The sequence below is a fragment of the Mandrillus leucophaeus genome, unplaced genomic scaffold (genome assembly GCF_000951045.1).
Source record: "Mandrillus leucophaeus isolate KB7577 unplaced genomic scaffold, Mleu.le_1.0 Scaffold113, whole genome shotgun sequence".
Classification (NCBI taxonomy): Eukaryota; Metazoa; Chordata; class Mammalia; order Primates; family Cercopithecidae; genus Mandrillus; species Mandrillus leucophaeus.
The window spans coordinates 3949129-3954859 of NW_012099543.1; the positions used below are offsets into that span (position 1 = coordinate 3949129).

The 5731-nt window shown below is 40.4% G+C and overlaps 1 long non-coding RNA gene across 1 annotated transcript in view; it reads left to right on the forward strand.

Moving 5' to 3' along the window:
* The first annotated feature begins 5319 nt into the window (after positions 1-5319).
* Positions 5320-5731, forward strand: part of LOC105550427 — a 32600-nt gene continuing 32188 nt past the window's right edge. The window contains exon 1 of the long non-coding RNA XR_001007714.1: positions 5320-5348. This is a non-coding gene — a long non-coding RNA (uncharacterized LOC105550427). The remainder of the gene's footprint in view (positions 5349-5731) is intronic.

Below are 5731 nucleotides of genomic sequence, written 5' to 3' on the forward strand. Positions count from 1 at the left end.
TTTCCTGTACTAGCAATGGAATAGCCAAAATAGAACATACACAAACATGGCTTCCAATGATGACAGTTGTTTGGAAAAATAATAACGTATCATGACGAATGTCCCTTTCATTCCTCGGAATAAATATATTCCCCCAAATGTATTTCTTCACTTGGTAACATAAGTTAAAAAGCAAAACCAGCTAGGATGTGATCTGTGATAAAATAAGAGTGTACATGAACCACTAATTCCAATGTGTCAGTCAATCAGTCATCAAAAAACTGTAATTGTACTGCCTGCCAGGGACTTCAACCATCCTCAGGATACATACATAAGTAATACAGTTCCTAATTAGGGAGGTTAGATTTGTAGACAGCAGAAGATAAGTAACAATGTAAGGTAGCATGTAGTCAAGTAGCAAGTAAGGGACCCAGATAACAACTGTTGTAGGACTAGAGCACTGGTTCTCAAAGTGTCTGTGGAGGTCCTTGAGACTCAGGGGTTCTGTGAGGTTAAAACTAATTTAAAGTACCAAAGTGATATGTGCCTTTTTCACTTTGCCAGTGTTTTCACTGATGCTGGGTGAAACTGTGGTGGTCTTGGCACCAAGCAAGGAAGTGGCATCAAACTGTAGCCAAAAAAAAAAAAAAGTTTCACTCAAGAATGTACTGGATAAAGCAGTATGTATATATATATATATATATATATATAGACTAAATTTATTAAATCCTGACCCCTAGGGTATGTCTTTTTAATATTTTGTGGGACAAAATAGAAATGATATATAAAGTGCTTCCGTTACACACAGATGTAAGATGGCTGTCTAGGAGAAGCACTAGTACAATTGAGTTTCAAGTTGAACTAGTCAGTTTTTTTTAATAGAAGAACATTTTTATTTGAAAGAACAACTGACCAACAAGACAAACTGTGGTTATTCAGACATGAATATTTGGCAGATTTTTTTTCTCAGAAATAAACAAAGTGACCCTGTCATTTCTAGGAAAACAATTGACAAGATTTTTTTTTAACCAATGATAAAATTATTTGAACTTACAAGTAAAAATTAAAATATTGGAAAATTTGTATCCTAATATGTAAAATATTTCCTGATGAAATACAACTAATGAATATATTTTTGATATCATACAATGAAATAGACATTTGGAAGAGCTGCATAATTCAGTGAAGGAATAATTTCCCAGTGACCATTACATGCTGTTACAAATCACTCGATATATTTTGCTTTGTGTAAAATGTCCAAGCAATAGACCAGTGGGTTTTAATGTAACAGAATATGAAGTTTATTGATATGGACTTAAATTCTGCATTGCAATTAACTTTTTTGAAATTATCACTTGAAGGATTTTGTGGTAGTATTAAAGACTATCCACAATTATCTGAAAACACTCCTTTCTTCAATGATGTTTCTCTTTGGGGCCAGATTTTCTTATGTACTTAACCTACACAACACGTCACAATAGATGAAAATGCAGACGCAAATAAGGGAATCCAGCTGCCAGATATTAAAGAGACTTCCAAGATATAAAATAACATTTTTCTCAAATTTTTGTTTGGGAAAACTTTTTTTATTAAAATGTGTTATTTATGTTAATATGTAATGGCCTTGTCATTATTATAAATTAAGTAATTCAAGTAACATATTTTAAACATTTCTCCAATTTTAATTTCTAATACAGTAGTATCAATAGATGCAATCCACATAAACCTACATAAACAAAAGCTTTATGGGTCTTTAAGATGAAGATATTTGAGAATCACTGGACTAGAGAAAGAGCAGCAATCAGGAGAAGTTAGAGAGACTGTTCGCTGGGACCTGCTATTTCATAATTTCCAAACACACCCTTCCTCCTCCAGCGCTTTATGACCCAGACTGAATGGTGTTGATTATTTAGAGATGACCAATTTACACTGGTGTTCTTCAGGTAACAGGTATATTTGTGGAAATGCAATATAAAATCCTTAAATGCAGCACAACTCCTTCATAATCACAGACCTTCTAGTAAGTGGCAGAACTAAAAACTATCAGTGGTTCTTTTTCATGTCCAAAGCCTCCCTTTTAACATTTATTATTATCATTTTCCAACCCTTCCATGGACCTAATATAATTAAAGATATTGTCTAGCAAACAAACTACATTTATTAAGTAACAGTAAATTTATTTTCCTATTTTGGATTGACTTTATCTATGCAATGCCAGGCAAAGCAAAAACAATAGAATTTTCTGCAGTAATCATGTGATTTCTGTTTAGAGTTTTGAAAATTTAAAATAGGTTGTAGATTCCTCCCCACCCCATCATTACTTCCAAAAAGCACTTGGTGTATAGAAACTCAAGGTTGAGATCCTCTGTGGCCTATAGGTTTTGGTTTTGGTTTTGTTTGAATTTAGTTTTTGGTTTTTGGTCACTCAAATCATGATAGAAATAAGTTTTCCCATTTTTGCTCAGTGATCAGATATCTGAGAATCCAATGTTTGAATCCCTTATACGGATACACGCAGTTTTAGGGTTTGCAGAGAGACAATAAAAAGCCTGGGCTCTAAAATCAGAAAACAGCTTTCCAGTTAATAGCTGTGTAAATGTAGGCAAGTAGATCAAGTTCACTGAACCTTAGTTTCCTTATATGTAAAATGTAGCTAATGATATCTACCTTGCTTAGCTGGTGTGTGACACAGGAAATGATAGACATTATTATTCAGCAAATAAACCAAGTTGTGCTATAAATCCATAAATTGCTTTCGATATTGAAATTGTTGATATTTCATATTATTGCCAATTTGTGGCAAAAAAAAAAAAATGTGAAAGACACTTTTGTGATTGGTCCTTGGTTCAGTTTTGCTCCTTTAAACATGGACTAAAACGTGCCCATGCTCAGTGTGCAGTTCCTTAAACACATTTGAAGGTGAATAGTGCTGGTCCCTGACAAACTTAAAAATTGTTCAGGTTTATCTTTAGGCACAAAGAATAATCTGTGTTCTCAAATGCCATAGTGACCTCTATCCCATGGTTTAACAGCTGTAGGGCTATCCACAGAAGCAGCTGGGCCTCTGGTTTATCTTAGTATCATGAACCCAGTATGGAAATCCTCCCACTCAGATTTACTCACATTACTTCCCGGACCTAGACCACAAGTTAGTCCTTTCTTTCCTCTAATTCCTCCTCTCCTCTCTCAGATACAGATTTGATACTTTCCTACAAATGTTCTACGACTTTAATTCGTATTCATCATTAATTTGAAGAGTCTATATTCTGACATCATGATATGAACTTTCCATGTCAATGAAATTTCTGACAATTTTAGTGTGCTATTGAAATTCTTCCCTTCTCTAGTAGTTACGGTTGCATTTCTAAAATCTGTTACGGTGTTGGAAAAATTACATTAATCGTAGATATCATCAAGGTTTTGTTCATTATTGTAATAAAATGAAAACATCTTAGTGTTGTGTTATAAATCCTATAATTAGACTGTAATCCTTCCCTCCCTTCCAAAAGTATTTCAGGGATTAGAGTTTTTAATTGTGCATGAGATTTATAAAGTAGGGGCACAGCCTTGTTACTACTATTATACATTTTGTTTTTCATTTGGATAATTTAGCCGTTATCACTTCAAAAAGCTATTTAGAGACGACTATAATAGCTAGTCTCTAAATTTTTACGTTGGATTTTTCTTTCCTCCAAAAAACTTACTGCTCCACAAACCCCCAAATATATTTTTAATTTAGGGAAAAAGTGCTCATATCTGAGAAAATGTGGATTTGGAGAATATATAGAACGCTTCCTCGCGAATTCCGAAAACTCAAGCGCTCTGGCTTACCAAGTGAGGAAGGTTTTCAGGAAAACCCAGCCCCTCAGGACTCTCGATCTGGACCAATCCCAGCTGCCATAGCTCCGCGCTCCCGGGATAGGGCTGTGTTGCCGACGCCTCGCGGCGCAGGAGGACACACACCCTGCTAGGACTAGCTCAGTCCTCCCAGTTTCCCTTCCGAGATGCCTCGGAATCTTTACCACGGTCATCAAACGATTCTGTGGATCAGTAGTTCCCAACTTCTAGGGACAGACGCCCCTTTAAAATTCAACGCAACAGACCACCACCCTCCAAAGAGACTGTGATAGCCGTACTTTTAAATTCTCTACTGATTGAGAAAACTCAAAAACAATCAAAAACTCCAATAGAGCCTACAGTACTTTCAAACGACTGTGTATTTTAATTATAGCATTTGCATACGTCGGAGTTTATTTATCTATGCTGTACGCTAAGTTTACGGGCAGGCTTGGTGCACAGATGGTTTCGCCCACCCGTTGCACAGGGGAAGCCCCCCAGGCGCCCAGGCTCGGAGGCCCAAGGCCGGGCAGCTGCTGCGGTGGACTCAGAGGCAGCAGGTCCTGCTTCTACCTCAAACGTTCAATGTAGTCGGATTCCCCGGGACAGCAGGGCAGCCTGCGTACACATCGCCAGGGCATCGCAGGACACCTGCTGCCCCCTATCGGTGGTGAGAACAATAACCAGAACCCTTTTGGAATCAACTGGAAGAGGCCTTTTGAAAAAAAGAATATTCCAGGACTACGCAGTAGCCAGAAGACTCTCTAACAGCCTGGGTTTCCGCAGTCATCTCCGACTGCCTCGTTTTAATGCAGGTTTTCCAAAGTGAAGGAGAGCATGCTGGATCGAAGAGGAATCTGACACTGCTTCGGTGAAGGCGGGGGTTGGGGAGGGGGCTGTTGAAGGGGTTCAAGATACACCCAAGGGTCTATTCGTTTTCCACCTCCCTATTCAGCAGCCCATCTCGTCCTTATGCAAAGCACTTGCCATCACCCAGGATGGGAACACACATCAGAGCACAGTGTGGTGTTTTCCCAAGCCCCCGAGGCACCTGTCCCCTCACATTACACCTTGAGCAGAGTCCAGTGACCTCTGCTGCAGAGGCGACAAAGGCTCCCGGAGAAGCCGGCCTCAGCGGTGTCCAGGAATGGATTACAAACAGCGTGTTACTCCTGTGGTCCCTTTAATAAACAGGAATATGCTTCAGAAAAGCAAAAATAAATGTCGAGAAGTAAAAGGAAGCTATCGGCTACCCCGTTACCTCTGATGCCCGTGTATGTGAAATTTTCTTCTAAGACTGAGCATTAACATTTGCTTCCACTTGGAAATAGCCAAGATTGCTAACAGGCTGGGAACGTGTGTGTGAGTGTGAGTGTGTGTGTGTGTGTTGCTACATACTCTGGGATTTCTAATTTTATTTTCATCGCTTTCTCCCCGCTTATTACTACCCCCCACCCCAATACACACACACTTGGCAGTATCCTAACTTGTTCACTCTTGTCCACACTTGTCTTGGCGCTCTGGGGAAGAAGGTAAGAATAGATAGATGAACGAAGGTGTGTGGAAGAAAGGAGGGAGGGGAGGAGGCAGAGTCGGCTTCTGCACTAGACTGTGCTTGTTAGAGCAGGAATAGTGGCGGGGTGTCTTCGAGAGGATAACGGAAATGCCCCACCACACGCCCACAGCGCAAGTGCCGGCGTCCCCAATCGGCCGGTGGCAGCAGCAGAACCGGGATCCACTTGGCCCCTCAGGGGCTCTCGCCCGTCCGCTCTCGGCGTCGGGCTGTCCAGTTTCGCTGCGAATCTGGGAGAGGAAGGAGGCTCAGCTGGCTCCGTTCTCCCTCCCAGTCCGCTGTGGCGGCGGCCCCTGGCCAGGGCCCAGCCAACTCCCCGCTCTTGGGCGGCTGCAGGTGCCC